This window comes from Budorcas taxicolor, chromosome 1 (genome assembly GCF_023091745.1).
Source record: "Budorcas taxicolor isolate Tak-1 chromosome 1, Takin1.1, whole genome shotgun sequence".
Classification (NCBI taxonomy): domain Eukaryota; kingdom Metazoa; phylum Chordata; class Mammalia; order Artiodactyla; family Bovidae; genus Budorcas; species Budorcas taxicolor.
The window spans coordinates 102044696-102063845 of NC_068910.1; the positions used below are offsets into that span (position 1 = coordinate 102044696).

Sequence of the window (19150 nt, forward strand, 5' to 3'; positions counted from 1 at the left end):
CTTATAAAACATTAGTGTTTTAATAAAAAATATTTTATTTAAAAATCCAGGGTTGATGCTTCAGTTTTTGGTATACAGAGGAATAATTTAAATTATTTAAAGTTTTGATCATGGTAAGTAAAATCAAATAAAAGATCTTCCTTTCCACAAAAGATTATATTAGATGATAATTTCCACTTAATCCCAAAGTTTGTTATTTAGCATTAGTCAAGGTTTAGTGTTTAAGAACACACAAAAATTATCATTAAAATTTAAATGTTTCAATACATGGGAGAACTTAAATTTATAGTCTTTGGAATCTAGTCTGTTTTAATACCTTTTTGTTGCTGTTAACTTAATCAAAAGAATTGAGTTTGGTATTCTACTTGTGGCCATTTAGTAAATCTCAAGTCCATGTGAAAGAGATGAATCTACTTTATATATAAACTGACCTTTCTCAGAATCTGAACAGGACATAGCATTTTGCTTTTAACTATAGATAGTTTATAGATTTTTTTTTTTTTAATGACAGCAAATGATACACCCTAGTCTGATACTTCTCCACGTTATTTAGATCCTTGGCAAGAGATCAGAATACTGTTACTAAATATGGTTTTGACAATTCTAAACTGGAAACAACATACTAGCTACTACTTGCTTGGAGAGAAGAAGCCTCAGTAAACTTTATATTCCACTTTGAATTATATTTTATCACTGTGGTACTGTTTGTGTTATCTTTGTGGGATTTATTTTAAATAAAATAATAAAAGCTTAGATCAGGGAGCCTTGGAGGAGGAAATGGCAACCCACTACAGTATTCTTGCTGAGAAAATCCCATGGACAGAGGAGCCTCATGGGCTATGTTCCATGGGGTCACAAAGAGTTGGATGCAACTGAGCAACTGAGTACAGGTCAGGAAAAATTTAAAAACTATTTCCTCCAGTTTGTTTTCTACTGACAGTCTCTGATATCCACACCAGGAAAGGAACAGATGTGCCTCTGTCTCAATATCATTATCAGTATGCGCTGAACCATCTCACACAATTTTTTCCATTGAGCAAGAACCTAATCATTGTTTAGATTTTAAATAATTTTTATATGATGCTTTGTGTCTTATTTAAGAATATAATAGAAAAATGTGTCAGCCAGATAAATAGGATCACATGAAATGTTAATATAAATAAATAAAATATGCACATAATTAACCAATATCACATGCTGCCTTGAGACAAACTTTAGTAGAATTTTTAAAAAGAAAGTGACAATAAATTGTATTCAGAAAGTTTACAGTAGATTCAGAATTGCTTGTTTTTTAAACTTATTTTAATTTACCGAACAACTTCTTTAAAGTAACTATTATGTTACTCAATGATATTCTATGGCAAAACTACTCTTAGAGATAATATTTGTATCAAAGTTTTATTTCCTTGATTCTTATAGTTTATTATATTGAAGATATTAATAGCACCTCCTTGACACAGTGATGATATATTATCAGACTTTTTCAACAAATAAATACTAGTTGCAGCATTAGATGCATATGCATAATAACAAATTATTCGAAGACAAATATGCTGAATAAGAACTAATTATAGTAGAATTAGAGAAAGAAGATCAAATGGGATATGATTGGAATTTACAAGTGTAATGACTTTTCAGTAATGTAACTAAAAGGTGCAGCTTGTTCTTAGGGTTATATCTTACCATTTGCTTATGTTGCCAGGTGAATTTTAGTTCCGTTCAGTCCAGTTAAGTCACTCAGTTGTGTCTGACTCTTTGTGCCCTCATGGAATGCAGCATACCAGGTCTCCCTGTCCTTCACCTACTCCTGGAGTGTACTCAAACTCATGTCTATTGAGTCGGTGATGTCATCCACCATCTCGTCCTCTGTCGTCCCTTTCCCCTCCTGCCTTCAATGTTTCCCAGCATCAGGGTCTTACCCAATGAGTCAGTTCCTCACATCAGGTGGCCAAAGAATTGAAGTTTCAGCTTCAGCATCAATCCTTCCAATGAATATTCAGGACTGATTTCTTTTAGGATGGACTGGTTGGATCTCCTTGCAATCCAAGGGACTCTCAAGAGTCTTCTCCAACACCACAGTTAAAAACATCAATTCTTCAGTGCTCAATTTTCTTTATAGTCCAACTCTCACATCCATACATGACTACTGGAAAAAACATAGCTTTGACTAGATGGACCTTTGTTGGCAAAGCAATGTCTCTGCTTTTGAATATGGTCTCTAGGTTGGTCATAACTTTGCTTCCAAGGAGCAAGCATCTTTTAATTTCATGGCTGCAGTCACCATCTGCAGTGATTTTGGAGCCCCCCAAAAATAAAGTCAGCCACTGTTTCCACTGTTTCCTCATATATTTGCCATGAAGTGATGGGACCAGATGCCATGATCTTCATTTTCTGAATACTGAGTTTTCAGCCAACTTTTTCACTCTCCTCTTTCACTTTCATCAAGAGGCTCTTTAGTTTTTCTTTGCTTTCTGCCATAAGGGTGGTGTCATATCTGAGGTTATTGAGATTTCTCCCAGCAATCTTGATTCCAGCTTGTGCTTTATCCAGCCCAGCATTTCTCGTGATGTACTCTGCATATAATTTAAATAAGCAGGGTGACAATATACAGCTTTGATGTACTTCTTTCCCTATTTGGCTTCCTCCTATTTCACAGTAAAAGCGAGTTTGTATATTCCAATTATTAGAGGATGTGTCAAGGTATTCTACTTCATGCTGATTTACATGTAGTGTTGAGTCTCCATCAACTGTATATTAGCAAATTTTTTTTAATATGTCAGTTTAAATGCAAAGTCTACTATGTCTTAAATATCTAATACACAACCAATTAATTTACAGCCGGTAATATAATAGGCCAGCATGGCTTGTGGCTTGTAATTTTGCTTTTGTTGTCAGTGGTGGTGCTGGTGTTTGTTACGGTTTCCTTTTATAATTTTAAAAATCTGGTCGGTTTTTAAGCTTGTGAACGAGTCAGGATCATTTGCTATGACTCACAAATCATTGTTTTATCAGCAGGGCTTCAATTCAGGCACACAAAGGAATGGTATTATTTAGAATAGATATAGATGAAAAGATAACTAAATACATTTCATGTATCTCATGAGCTTATTTTTTGTTTTGTTTTGTTTCATTTTACAGAAGGATGGAACAATATCTTAACATATGTATGTGGCTAGATTTTAAACACCTCAGGGTAATTTTATAACACAGTGATCAGCAAACAGAGGTTTACAGTTTTCTAAAACAGAGGAAAATAAGACTCAGTCATTTTATTTCAAGAAATATTTAGAGAGAATCTACTTAATTATAAGAAGCATAGTAAGAAGGCAACAAATTATTTAAAAATATGCATTAAGCCCCTATTGGATGCCAGAAACTGCGCTCATTTGCTAAGTTATGTCCATGAGTTATCTTATCTCTCAAAATAGCCTATGAGTACGTCCTATTATTAGCTCCATTTTTAAAATGAGGAAGTTAAAAAAAAGTTTTGAAAGATTAAATGTCTTGTCTTAGGTTCTTTCGGAGTTGATCTGAAGCCAGGCAGTCTGATTCTGAATGTTGCAGTTGAAACTGCAACCGATACCACTTCCCCATTTTTCAGTCCAATGGTGGCAGAGACCAGGAAACCCCACAAGGACACGTATTCTACTGAAGTTAGAGTGTTGTATATTAAAGGATGAGCAGGACCATAGGCAACTGGCACAAAGTAACCAAGCATCTGTCAATATAAGGTCCATCTATTTCAGCTTATTTATCACAGCTCTCTGTTTCTAGCTTCTTTTTTTTTTTTTAATTTATTTTACTTTACAATACTGTATTGGTTTTGCCATACATTGACATGAATCCCCATGGGTGTACATGCGTTCCCAAACGAACCCCCCTCCCACCTCCCTCCCCATAACATCTCTCTGGGTCATCCCCGCGCACCAGCCCCAAGCATGCTGTATCCTGCATCGGACATAGACGCGATTCGATTCTTACATGATAGTATACATGTTTCAATGCCATTCTCCCAAATCATCCCAGAAAGAAGAATTACTAGACAAAATGCCATGGGAAGACTAAGATTAGCTCAGGTGATATCTAACAAAACTGGATAAATGAGTTGTCAAGCAACTTAGGTATGCCAACAAGTATAGCAAATTTAATTCAATATCTCTAAAAATCTCTAAGTTCTAACAATAATGTACCAGACAGTGAGAAAACATAGATAAATAAGTCAGTGTACCTCCCTTCTCAGAGCTTACAATCTGATATGAAAGACAGATAATAAATGAATAATTTTAATGCAACACAGACCAATAAATCTACTAGGTACAAACTTTCTTGACAAGGAAACAGAAGGAGAGATTAACTTAGAGCATTTCAAAGTTAATAATGGAAATTTTTCATTAATAGTGAGAAGACTCTGCATTGAGAGTTTTGAACCCATCATTATTGTGCTTAGAAACTTTTGGTTAGGGAAAAAGGAAACTATCTTACTCAGCCTATGCATTCCAGAAGGAATGGTTTATAATTTATTTATCAAGTTATTTTCTCAAAAATCCCAAATGTGTAGAAGTTCCATTAGAGTTTTTGTATTCTAAGCTTATTCTATACAGAAGTCTTATAAAGGATCCAAATTTCATTAGTAGGTCATTTTCCAATGTTAGTAATGAAATACTTCAAATTATCTATTCCCCTCTAGCTGGATATTTGGGATTAAGTTCATTAAACTAAGTGATGAAAATGAGACAATCTCTGATAGGAAAAATTTTTTTTAGACAAAAAGCTCATTGATTTCAGAACTATAAGTAAAACCAAAGGTATCTTTATGCAGGATCACAATTTTAGCCATATCATTATACTTGTCTTGTACTTGATACAAACTTTTAGATCAATTCATGTTTCCTGGAATGAGGAAAAGTAGTAAAGTTATACTTTGACCATGGATTCAGTTATTAAATATATATCAAGACTACTATATGCCAACTCCTGCCAAGGATGCTAGAAAGAGAAAGATGAATATTATCACTACCAAACTAGTTTGCTTTATAGTGCAAAAATGTGTGTATGTGTTTTAAAATATTTTGGTTTCCGCCTCTAAAAAAACATATTTTTAAGTGAAGTATTAAACAGAGCTAAGTCAATAGTTTACACGTAAGAATAAGTTTTGTGTTGAGGGAAGTGTATTTGTATGGAAGGGGATGAATGCGAGGAAAACAGAATTTTCTGTACTAAGATGCTTTATGTTGCTGGCTTTTTTTGCTAGGGGAACTTGGACACAGGAAACGTAAGAGTGGAAAATTATGAACCTTTCTATTTCACATACTGGTTAGAGGGAGGAAATACGGGAAGATTGTAAGAAATGTTAACAGCTAAAGAATTGATCAGATATTGCATACCAAATAAACTGAAAATACAAAAAAGAAAACTTTCAGGAAGGTTCAGTTCAGTTCAGTTCAGTCGCTCAGTTGTGTCCAACTGTTTGTGACCCCATGAACTGCAGCACACCAGGCCTCCCTGTCCATCACAAACTCCCAGAGTTCACCCAAACTCATGTCCATTGAGTCGGTGATGCCATCCAGCCATCTCATCTTCTGCCGTCCCCTTCTCCTCCTGCCCCCAATCCCTCCCAGCATCAGAGGCTTTTCCAATGAGTCAACTCTTCACATGAGGTGGCCAAAGTACTAGAGTTTCAGCTTTAGCATCATTCCTTCCAAAGAAATCCCAGGACTGATCTCCTTTAGGATGGACTGGTTGGATCTCCTTGCAGTCCAAGGGACTCTCGAGTCTTCTCCAACACCACAATTCAAACCATCAGTTCTTTGGCACTCAGCTTTCTTCACAATCCAACTCTTACATCCATACATGACCACTGGAAAAACCATAGCCTTGACTAAACAGACCTTTGTTGGCAAAGTAATGTCTCTGCTTTTTAATATGCTATCTAGGTTGCATAACTTTCCTTCCAAGGAGTAAGTGTCTTTTAATTTCATGGCTGCAATCATCATCTGCAGTGATTTTGGAGCCCCTCAAAATAAAGTCTGACACTGTTTCCACTCTTTCCCCATCTAATTCCCATGTAGAGAGTACTTATTAAGATGAATTTGGTAAAACAGAAATGCACATATAAATAACTACAAAATGTTAAACTAATGGTAACATAATTATTTAGTAAGGGAAGTAAGAAATCGTGCATCCGATTTGGTTTTCTAGAAGTTTCTCTAATATGTCATTTTAAAATATGGTCTTTCTTTAAATGTTATCTCTCATAGTATCTTTTTTATTTTACCGTGTGTTTGTGTGATTTACACCTTTTTTGGGCCATGTTCCTCAGATTTTGACAAACTTGCTTGATGTTGAGACTATTGTCAATTTACAGGTTGAGATGTTATTATAGTATGTTAATAAACCTCTTTTTAATAAGATAGCATTGAAATTTTTCAATTATAAACCTAAATCCTGTGCTATTTGCTTTCAGTTATTGACAGTCAGATTTTACTTGGTTCATTTCATTTGGGAAATCCTTCATAGTTCTTACATCCCAGGATAACACTTTTGTGTTTTGAAGATTGGAGGTGTGAGGAAATTTCACATTAATACCAAGGGAGCCTTGTGATCTTTACATACGTATTTTTACTCCTGGCAAATGAATTGTTTTATCTATTTTGATTTAGTTGGAGAGAAGAAATGAGAATGGTAATGTCTTTTCATTTAGTCAGTTAATTACAGTTGAGCCAGAGACCCGGGAGTTACTATAAATATTCCTCCTACAAACTTTGTTTAGACTTAATGTACCAAATACCTTATTAATGTCACTGAAGAATCTGTTGCTCTGTGTTTTATCTGTGTACATTCATTGTGGAATGCTAACTTCATTCCTTGTTCTTGTACATTAGCAGCTGGGTAGAAAAGTGTGTTTGATGTGAAGTATGAAGATATCTAGAATTCTCGATGATTTTCCATAATTATGTTTATTTAACCTACCAGCTCTTGCTCTTTACTCATTTCTCTGTCTGTTCAGAAAGTCTCTTAAAGAAGCAGACACACTTTCAGTAACAGAATGCTCGCTTTGACAGAGGCACTAGAGAAAACCAAAAACCTCAGAGGTTTTCCAGCACCTCTTAGTCTGTGTGCATCTTCCAGAAGTACGAGATGTTCATATGTTTTAATGAATTCAGAAGTATTTCTTTACAGTTGTTTTCAGACTGGAAGTGTCTTGAGGGGAGGGACTACCTTATATCTCTTTAAAGGACATTGTGCCTTCAACCTAGCAGATTATAACTGAAGATATTTTCAATTAGATAGCAACTAGATGGATAATTGGGCTTCCCTGATGGCTCAGAGGTTAAAGCATCTGCCTGCAATATGGGATCTCTGGGTGGGGAAGATCCCCTGGAGAAGGAAATGGCAACCCACTCCAGTATTCTTGCCTGGAGAATCCCATGGACGGAGGAGCCTGGCGGGCTACAGTCCATGGGGTGGCACAGAGTCAGTTCACTTAGAAATGACAGACTCACCCATTCAATAGTCTCTATCTAACCTTAAACATTAGAACTTAGAGATAACTTGAGGGAGAGAAATTGTCTAATGAATTTATATTTGTTGTTCAGTCATTCAGTCATGTCCAGTACTTTGCGACCCCATGGACTGCATAATGCCAGGGTTCCCTGTCCTTCGCCATCTCCCAGAGCTTGCTCAAACTCATGTCCACTGAATGGATGATGCCATCCAACCACCTCATCCTCTGCCATCCCCTTCTCTTCCTGCCTTCTATCTTTCTCAGCATCAGGGTCTTTTCCAATGAGTTGGCTCTTTGCAACAGGTGGCCAGAGTATTGGAGCTTCAGCTTCAGCATCAGTCCTTCCGATGAACATTCAGGATTGATTTCCTTTAGGATTGACTGGTTTGATCTCCTTGCAGTCCAAGGGTTCTCAAGAGTCTTCTCCAACATCACAATTTGAAAGCATCAGTTCTTCAGTGCTTAGTATTCATTATTCTCTAATTGGTTCACCACCTTCTTTTAATTAGAGGTTTTCCAAGGTGACTTCATTTTTAGTTCTATTAAACCTCTAGTCTGTTCAATCATATGTGATATTTCCTGTATTCTTTTATAATATCATTAACTTTCATTTTTCTTCTTCTGAACACTCCTGACCTTTGATTTTTCCCATCCAATATTTGACTCAGTCTCCAATTTTCTTTAGCACAGGTTTTTTCCACTGATTTTTCAAAAGTGTCTTTGAATTTACACATGGACATTTTTATATTGTATAACCAGAGGGAATTACAGATTTTGACTGATTTAAGAAAATGCAGTTTAGGAAATAAGCCATTACAATAGTAAAATAAAATTGCTAAATTTCAAAAACATTAAACCTAAAATTTTTGCTAACTGTTTTATACCCTAACATTTATTGTATACAAGACTATCTTAGATAGTTGGTGAGGATATAATAATAAATAATGTTCTTGCCTTGAAGAAATTATCTGAGTCAAAAATAAGTAATCAAGTGAGTCAAAATATTTGTCAAACCAACTTACTTTATATAGAAAATAACTATATCTATTTGATTGATTTTAGGTATTTATGTTCACTTGAAAATCACACAAAGAGGAAAAAAAAGCCATAGAGGAAACAGCATAAATTTTATGAAGTAAATGCCAAATATGCTTACATGAATTATCATGTAATATTACTAGAAACTTTCAATCCAAGCATGTCAACACACTATCTGAACAGTAATTAAGTAAAAACTCTTTTCAAATCTGAAGAGAGGAAAAATAAGGGAGTGTATTTGATTTGTGACTTAAGTATTATAGTTCATTTTTAGTCTATATAAAAACAAATAGTATAAAGTTAAACCATGAATTTGCATGTTTAAGATACTAGAAAGAAACGTGAAATCTTTGTTCTGTATACACTACAAATCAGATTATTTTGAGTAGACAGAGACGATTTAATTGCAAACATATTAGGAGAGATATGACCATCATTAAATTTAGAGAATAGAACAAAATCGCATCTAATCATTTAAATACCTCATAATAAATAAGAACAAGTCAAGTGATCAGCAGCAAATCAACATAAGAGACCTTAAAAGTTCCAGACAGTTTTATAGATGTTAAAACTCTTGCACAAGATTATAAATAAATAAGAATTACAGTGTTTTAGTAAAACATAGATTTATCTTCAGTTATAGCAATTGCATTGTTCAAAGAGGGATAAATAGTAAGAATTTCTTCTTTTAATAAATATTTTACTACTCTTTATCCTAACACAGAAGACCATTTTATATGTCAGTATTAAGGTATTTTCCTGAGGCTCTAACGTAGATTGCAGTTGTCTTACATGAAATAACTCTAGGGTATTTGCTTTTAGAATATAAAGTTCGTTTCTATCTTTGTGGCTCAGATGGTAAAGCGTCTGCCTGCAGTGCGGGAGACCCAGGTTCAATCCCTGGGTTAGGAAGGTCCCCTGGAGAAGGAAATGGCAACCCACTCCAGCACTCTTGCCTGGAAAATTCCATGGACCAAGGAGCCTGGTAGACTCTTGGTAGGCTCCTCGGTCCATGGGTCACAAAGAGCCGGACACGATTAAGCAACTTCACTTTACTTCACTTCAAGTTCTGCAAACTTTCAGATGCTTTGTCTGGTCCAATGTTTTAAAGTGGGAAATAATAATTTAGGTCACACCTGTATGCCAAATGTATAATCTTTGGGAGACACAAATAATTTGTTCATTGTGTACTTTGTTTGAGAGTATGTCTGTGAGAAATATGGATGAAGCTTCTCGGGACAGAATTCACTACGCGAATCTAAGACATCAAAAAAATAATTTCAGTTGCAGGAAGTAAAATAGCTCTGATTTTCCTTGAAACGGGTTATTCCTGTCACTGCATTTTCAGTCTCATTTCAAAGGAAGATCAGAATATTGCTCTGATACCACTCACAAAATATCTATTAAATGTAAACTCATCTGAAAAGTGATTCAGATTTTCCAAGAAAAAGCCATGTCTGTGAAAGGGGAAATATTGGTTATTTTGAATATATAAAATGTATAGTTATTTTGACTTCTTAATGAATATCACCTTGTCAAATCGATTGTGCACCTGCCATAGTCATTTACCATCAAGTCTAGCTGGACCCTGTAGGAAGCCTTAAATTTCATGTCTTTAACTTAGATTACTTTGGGGTTTATATAGGCAGCCTTCCTTACTTCTGATTTGCTGCATTTCAGTATGTAAAAAAAGTTTTTAAAGCTTAGATATTATATAATCTATGGCTTTTTAAGAGAATATTCATCTTCAGTTTTTCAAACTTATACTTTTTCTTTCTAGCTGTTCAGATATTATCAAATCTTCCATATTTTAAAATTTGAGGAATGCAGTGTAACATTTTTACAGAATACATGGAAAGATTTTTTAAAGAGATTATTGATATTAACTTCTTCAATTTGTTTTATTGCTTTTAGTCAGCCTCTCCCAAAGGAAAGAAAATCAAACCCTATGCAAAAGAAACTGAAAGCTAGATCTTTTTCTCCACCTTGAGAGGCACAGATTTTACAAAATGCATTGGTAATCATTTCACAAAGATTGTTTTGCTAGTACAGATTCATTGAACACTTTCCATCTTCTTTTCTGTGATTTATCCCCCCATTTCTCTGTTTGGATAGTTTTGACAATCCCTTATTAGTTCCAGAGTAGAACTTACAAGAGCTAATAAGGGTTTACATTACAGCTCTGACAGCTGGCACTAAACTTTAATAGAGAGCAATTGTACAGAGAAGTATGAGTTTTGATAATATTTGATAAAAGTGCTCCCAAAGTCAGCGCCATTTGGAAAGAATCATATGATTAGAAAGACTGAATGTATACTCTGCTATTGTAAATTCTCATCTTCTAGGATGTAGGCAAAACATCCTGTTGGCAAATAACTCTAAAATCACTTATGGCCCCCTCTATGAGAGAATAGAATCTATGATAGTAATAGAACTATCCTAGAGTAAAACTTCGATCATATTCTCATCTACCTCTGTCCCTGCAGTCCTCAGAAATGTGTAGCTATCGACTGTCTTTCAGAAGCACAGTCACAATGTGGACATTTAATCACAGATTTGTTGTGTGAGAGGAGACCCAGGAATCTCAAGGGAGCATCGAGATTATGAAACTCAAAATCATCATATGATCAGTTACAGATTGTTTTGTGTGATTTTTAAAAAATAATAAGGATGGCTTCTAATAGCTAAAGATCATGAATGTGAAATATCCCTGAACTCTCTGTTCGGTGGTCAGTTACAAAGACACAAGATGTTAAAAGTGAATACTCTAATTGAGAACAGCTGCTACTTTTTGACATGAAGACTCACTTTCAACAAGAAAAGAGAAAGCATATGCTATGGAATGGGAGAATACTGATCTTGAATTAATGCATAAAGAACATGTAAAGGTTTGTGAAGCTCAGAAACAAACCTGTGTATACGAATGGTTGGGAATAAATAATTTTGCTTATCTGGTAATTATTAGGGAAGAAAATCTGTATTTCAGAAATTAGGATCCATTTACTGTCTATATCATACTGCTGTATTGACGATATGTGAAATATTTCAATACAATTTAGCACATGTAATGTTTCTCTGGCATACATTTGTCAATGTGCTAAATCGGAAAGAAAGAGAATACAGTTCTTTCTTCCAAGTATCTTGGATTCTAAAGGGTATATGAACTAAATCTATGTTAAAAGGATGAAATGCAATATTTTTAAGGAAATAAATGTGGAATAAGCCTGAAAGACAATCAGTGTTTAAGAACTCATCAAAATGTGCTGCAAAGATGTAATAAATGGAGAGATTTCAACCTTTATGGAGTTAGATATTTTTCCATCATTTATTCATTTTTGTCAACAAACATTTAATGAGTGCTTACTCTACCAAGTATTCACTGGAAATGTGGCTCTGAACCAACCAGAAAAATGTCCCCTGCATTCAAGGAACTTAGATTTTAGTGGGAATATGAAGAAATAACATGCTGATACAGACTTTCAACGTAACACTCATATAATTTTAAAGCCTAGTCTAATATTCTCAACTCAGGCAATTTTGCATCCAGGGGACATTTGTCAATGTCTGAAACATTCTTGGTTGTCACAACTGGGGAAGGAGATTGCTGTTGGCATCTGGTGCTTAGGGGCCAGAGGTGTTGCTATATGTCCTGTAATGCACAGAGCATCCTCTACAACAAAGAATAATCTAGGCAAATCTCTTCAAGATTGAGAAAACCTGATCTAGAATAATCTCTCCTTTTACAGAGCTAAGAATTAAATATAAAATCTCAAATCATACATTATCAGAGCCTAAATCAGAACCCAAGCTGAAGCATCTAACTCACAATTTTTCCTCAGGTCTCATCTTTTCTGGGATTTACTTAGAAATATATGTGACTTTTGAAGGCATACGAAGTCATACTTATTACTTAGCTAATTCAAAAGTGACACTTATGTAATAAATAAATAAAATGAAATTTCTTTATCTGGGAGAAAAAATAAAAATTTCAGGAAGAGTCACATGAAGGTGAATATTTAAAAATAGGAAATGAACATTACTTGCACACAGCTGGAAAAAGTGACTAGGATGTGGTAGTGCAAGACCTAAGAATGTGAAGAAAGTAATAAAAGAGATATCAAGGAGAAAGCCTTTGGAGTTAGGGAATTTTCTCAGGCAAAGGGTTCAGACAGCTGCTACGGAGTTAGTTCTCTTTTAGGATACTCTGACATGCTGACATGAACTCAAATCTGACATTTGATTTCCTTTATCCTGTAATGTGATACTAATGCAAAGATGACAGGTAAATGTGGTTATATTACAGGATGTATTAATAATAGCCTTGATAGAAAAAAGTTCCTATAGATCGAGTGCAGTGACTGTGCCTTTTTTGAATATTAGAGGAACCCCCCCCCCCACCTCCCACATTTTTTTTTTTCCCCTATATAGCCTCTTCTGTCCTCTGGCATGTAACTGAGCTCAACATTTCATTTAATTCCCCCAAAGGCCCATGGTCCTGGAGAAGGGAATGGCAACCCACTCCAGTATTCTTGCCTGGAGAATTCCATGGACAGAGAAGCCTGGCAGGCTACAGTCTGTAGGGTCACAAAGAGTCAGACATGACTGAGCAACTAACACACACAAAGGCCTGTAGAGAATCACCGTCGTGTCCCCATTTCCCATGAGAGGATACTAGAGGCTTAGAGAAATTGTCCAGTTGTCCAAGGTCACATACAATTAGTAAGTGTGAAACTGGACCTTGAGTGTGGGGCACTCGTTTAGAGAACCTGGGGGAATAAGGAACCTAAAGCCCACCAACCTGTATTTTCAGAAATAGCCTGTGAAGCTCAGGGCTGTAGATATGCAAGAATGCTTTTAAGAATGCTATTCAATATTTTCACTACGTCTTCTCCCTGAGAACCCTTACATTTACTTCTAGCTCTAGTACCAGACCCTGGAGGAGAAACTGGCAACCCACTCCAGTATTCTTTCCGGGGAAATCCTATAGAGAGAGGAGTTATAGTTCATGGGGTCACAAAGAGTCAGACACAACTGAACATGCATGCCGGTGCCAGAGGAGCTTGTACAGTTCCTTGGGCTTGTTTTCACGTTTGTAAATTGATTCATGTCACGGCCATGATATCTTGCTTGCATTCTCTATACAGGAACCCAGAATTATGTGACTTGTTACATAATTATGTGACTTGTTACATCCTACAAAGAGCTACACCTTTCAACGTGTCTTTTGGACACAACTCACAATTTTGTTTTTTCTCCCTATATTCCTTTTGTGTGCTCTTCTTCACTTTTTAATGAGTATTTTATAGTAATCGATTCCATCTTAAATTGTGCGTATCCTGTCTTAAGTGTAAGTCATAAATACATTTGAATTGGCATTTATTGATTGCCTAGGGTGTACTCAGTGGTTAACATACCATTTGATCTTCAGCGTAAGCCTTACAAGGTAAATATTGTTAGCCACACTTTACCTAGACAGGGCTAAGAGAACTTACTGATTTGCCCTGTGTCTTAATGCCAGGATATAAATTCAGGTCTGTCTAATTAAGAAACCCAATCCTTTTTCTAATCTAGTAAGCGAATACTTTTCTTTTGATGATATTTTGCACAGCATCATAATGTGAAAATTTGCAAGTTCTTGCTGCTGAATTAGTGACTGGAGAATTTGGTTATTGGAACTGAGAAAAAAAGATTGACAATAGTTATTTAAAGAGGCACGAACTTAATATATTCATTAATATAACACTTTCCTCTTTTTTTTTTCAGTATAGAATTGGGTAAAATTATAACACAAAAATGTTTTAACAGGGTATCTGGGGCCTTCATTTTTCAAGCATGTGGAACTGAGTCATGCCTCCATTACCTCTGCTTCTATTTCCATTGCCCCTGCTGTTGCTGAGGACATGATTGATAGGAGATGATGGCGAGTGTAGAACCAGGGTTCAGAAAACACTCGCTATGTGCCCAGTGTGTGTGCTCGCACAATATGCTTCATTATTAGCTTGACAGATCTCCAAGTGGCAGACTGGGAGTGAATTTTAGATTTGGCTCATGTATCTGCTACCATACTGGGTTTTTTCAAAGACCATAAATATTGGTATATGTAAAAATATGCATGCATATGTAAATTTATACGCATGTATATGTATGAATAAGTTTATATGTATATGGATGTATATAACATGTACATGTCTATTATATACATATATGTATGTAGGTTACATGCTCATATATATATATATATATTAGCACTATATACTAATATATAAAGCTAATTTTTCTTTGAAAAGTTATTGGTGTTATGCATTATAAAATCTTGTTTTGCTATTAGAAATTTCTTAAACTCTTCAGTTTTCCAGAATACGAAGGCTTCTATAAATCAACTATTTCATTAATATACTGAAACTCTTTTTAAATGTTGATGCTCAAGAACAGAAGTAATTCCCTAAGGCTTTTACTGTTTGTAGTTACTGTGTTTTAGTGACAAGATGTACATAGCTTTATATCCAAATCTATGTAATGATGATAGGTGGGATAATGGTGCTCTATTAAAGTTTCAGAGCAGAGCTACTGGAAAAAAAAACTGAAAGTAAAAGCAGACTATATCTTTCATAAGGTTGATGGTTGCTCTTATTAGTGATGAAAAGGAGATGAGAAAATGCATTGGCTTGCTTTTTATTAAGCACAGTAGGTAAAGCAGATGAACGTCTGAAAGCTCATGTAACTGCCATAAAGAAATTTAAACATTGTTCACATTGGCCAGTGGCCAAGCTCATGCTGTAAACCTCAGACAAGGGTCAGCATTGCAAAGGAATTGTCAGTTCCATTTGTAGAAGATGGTTTCTGTATATTCTTAGTCCAGTAATAAACCCAAGATTTACCTGACAGGTTTAGTAAGATTGCATTGGCTTTACCTGACTTAATATACATCTAAATTCATCATTAAAAAATCGAGTAAGATTCCTTAGCCATTTCATTTTTTTATTTAGACCTTGTTTGATCACTTTATTATAATATCTGAGATCTATGAATGAGCTTGGTTTCTGCATGTCTTGACCTAGAATACTTTTTAAAAGTCAAAGTTAGAAGACAATTGTAAAATACAGTACTACAATATTGATAGTAAATATGGTACTAAATTGTTAACTGAATAAAGAATAAGCATTCACTGTTACAGATTGTAATATTTCTATGATTATCGATGTGCTTTCTCACTCCTCCAGAAATCCTTTCAGAGATTAGTTCAAAAATCTGTATATAATGGATGCATCTTTTGTGTGAATATTGATGGCTTTTTTACTTACTAAGATTTGTGCTTTTTTATTAATATATGCACTATATACATATAAAACAATAAGAGAATATGGGTAACTTCCTTGAATGGAGCCACACATGGTGAACAAAGGAATTCATATACCTACCCTTTTCTTATACCCTTATTTTTTGTTATTTTAGAGATAGCATCTCTCCTTCCTACACAAATCATTTTCCATACAAACTCTCCAAAATTGTTGTTGTTGTTCAGTCACTTAATCATGTACCACTCTTTGTGACCCCATAGATTGCAGCATGCAAGCTTTCCCTGTCCTTCACCACCGCCCAGAGCTTCCTCAAACACATGTCCGTTAGTCAGTGATGCCATCCAACCATTTCATCCTCTGTCATCCCCTTCTCCTCCTGCCTTCAATCTTTCCCCAAACCAGGGTCTTTTCAAATGAGTCAACTCTTCGTATCAGGTGGCCAAAGTATTGCAGCTTCCATTTCATCATCAGTCCTTCCAATGGATATTTAGGACTGATTTACTTTAGGATTGACTAATGTGATCTCCTTGCAGTCCAAGGGGCTGTCAAGAGTCTTCTTCAACACTGCAGTTCAAAAACATCAGTTCTTTGGCACTCAGCCTTCTTTATGACCCAACTCTTACATCAGTGCATGACTACTGGAAAAACCATAGCTTTGACTATTCTGGCTTTTGTTGGAAAAGTAATGTCTCTGCTTTCTAATGTGCTCTCTAGTTTTGTGATAGCTTTTCTTCCAAGGAGCAAGTGTCTCTTAATTTCATGGCTGCAGTCACCATCTGCAGAGATTTAGGAGCCCAAGAAAATAAAGTCTGTCACTGTTTTCACTGCTTCCCCATCTATTTGCCATGAACTGATGGAACCAGAGGAGAACTGATTCATTGGAAAAGACCCTGATGCTGGCAAACATTAAAGGCAGTAGGAGAAGAGGGCAATAGAAGATAAGATGGTTGGATGGCATCACCGACTCAATGGACATGAGTTTGAGCAAACCCCAGGAGTTGGTGATGGACAGGGAAGTCTGGCACGTTCAGTCCATGGGGTTGCAAAGAGTTGAACATGACAGCGACAGAATTGAACTGATGGGAGCAGATGCCATGATCTTTGTTTTCTGAATGCTGAATTTTAAGCCAACTTTTGCACTCTCCTCTTTCACTTTCATCAAGAGGCTCTTTAGTTCCTCTTCACTTTCTTCCATAAGGGCGATGTCATCTGCTTATGCAAGGTTACTGATATTTCTCCCTCAATCTTGATTCCAGCTTGTACTTCCTCCAGCCCAGCATTTCGCATGATGTACTCTGCATAAAAGTTAAATAAGCAGGAAGACAATATGCAGCTTGGACATACCCCTTTGGAACCAGTCCTTTGTTCCATGTCTGGTTCTAACTGTTGGTTCTTGACCTGTATAGGGGTTTCTCAGGAGGCAGGTAAGGTGGTCTGGTATTCCCATTTCATGAAAATTCTCCAAGCGAGGCTTGAGCAGCACATGAACCAAAAATGTCCAGATGTTCAAGCTGGATTCAGAAAAGGCAGAGGAACGAGAGATCCATTAGATTATAGAAAAAGCAGGAGAATTCCAGAACATCTACTTCTGCTTCATTAACTATGCTAAAGCCTTTGCCTGTGTGGATCACAACAAACTGTGGAAAGTTACTAAAGAGATGGTAATACCATATCATCTTACCTGCCTCCTGAGAAACCCCTGTGCAGGTCAGGAAGCAACAGCTAGAATTGGACATGGAACAAAGAACTGGTTCCAAACTGGGAAAGGAGTAAGTCAAAGCTGCATGTTTCCACCCTGCTTATTTAACTTATATATGCCCAGTACATCATGAGAAATGCTGGGCTGGCTGAAGCAGAAACTGGGATAAAGATTGCCAGGAGAAATATTAATAACCTCAGATATGCAGATGACACCACCCTTATAGCAGAAAGTGAAGAAAAAATAACTAACCTCCTGCTGAAGGTGAAAGAAGACAGTAAAAAAACTGGCTTAAAACTTAACATGGAAAAAATGAAAATCATGGCATCAGGTCCCATCACTTCATGGCAAATAGATGGGGAAACAATGGAAACAGTGACAGACTTTACTTCCTTGGGATCCAAAATCACTGCAAATGGTGACTGCAGCCATGAAACTAAAAGACACTTGCTCCTTGGAAGAAAGGCTATGACAAACTTAGACAGCATATTAAAAACAGAGTCCTTACCTTTCCAACAGAGGCCAGTCTAGTCATAATTATGGTTTTTCAGTAGTTGTGTATAGATGTGAGAATTGGACCATACAGAAGGCTGAACATCAAAGAGTTGATGCTTTTGAAATGTGGTGTTGGAGAAGACTCTTGAGAGTCCCTTGGACTGCAAGGAGATCAAACCAGTCTATCCTGAATATTCACTGGAAGGACTGATGCTGAAGGTGAAACTCTAATACTTTGGCCACCTGATGCAAAGAGCTGACTCATTAGAAAAGACCCTGATTTGGGGAAAGATTGAAGGTAGGAGAAAAAGGGATTGACAGAGGATGAGATAGTTGGATGGCATCACTGACTCAATGAACATGAGTTTGAGCAAGCTCTGGGAGGTGGTAAAGAACAAGGAAGGCTGGCGTGCTACAGTCTATGGGGTCACAAAGAATCCAAAATGACTGAGCAACTGAACAACAACAACTACACCTGATATTATCCATTTGGATATAATCTCAAAATGTAAAGATTTGAAGATCTGTGACTTCACTTCAGTTCAGTTCAGTTCAGTCGCTCAGTCGTGTCCGACTCTTTGCGACCCCATGAATCGCAGCACGCCAGGCCTCCCTGTCCATCACCAGCTCCCGGATGAGCCATCTCATCCTCTGTCATCCCCTTCTCCTCCTGCCCCCAATCCCTGCCAACATCAAGGTCTTTTCCAATGAGTCCACTCTTCGCATGAGGTGGCCAAAATATTGGAGTTTCGGCCTCAGCATCAGTCCTTCCAATGAACACCCAGGACTGATCTCCTTTAGGATGGACTGGGTGGATCTCCTTGCAGTCCAAGGGACTCTCAAGAGTCTTCTCCAGCACCACAGTTCAAGAGCATCAATTATTCGGCACTCAGCCTTCTTCACAGTCCAACTCTCACATCCATACATGACCACTAGAAAACTATAGCCTTGACTAGACGGACCTCTGTTGGCAAAGTAATGTCTCTGCTTTTTAATATGCTATCTAGGTTGGTCATAACTTTCCTTCCAAGGAGTAAGTGTCTTTTAATTTCATGGCTGGAATCACCATCTGCAGTGATTTTGGAGCCCCCCAAAATAAAGTCTGACACTGTTTCC

At 36.4% G+C, this 19150-nt stretch overlaps 1 protein-coding gene across 1 annotated transcript in view; it reads left to right on the forward strand.

Annotated features, from left to right (window-relative positions):
* Positions 1 to 19150, forward strand: part of EPHA3 (EPH receptor A3) — a 405932-nt gene that overhangs the window by 123870 nt on the left and 262912 nt on the right. The window lies entirely within an intron of this gene.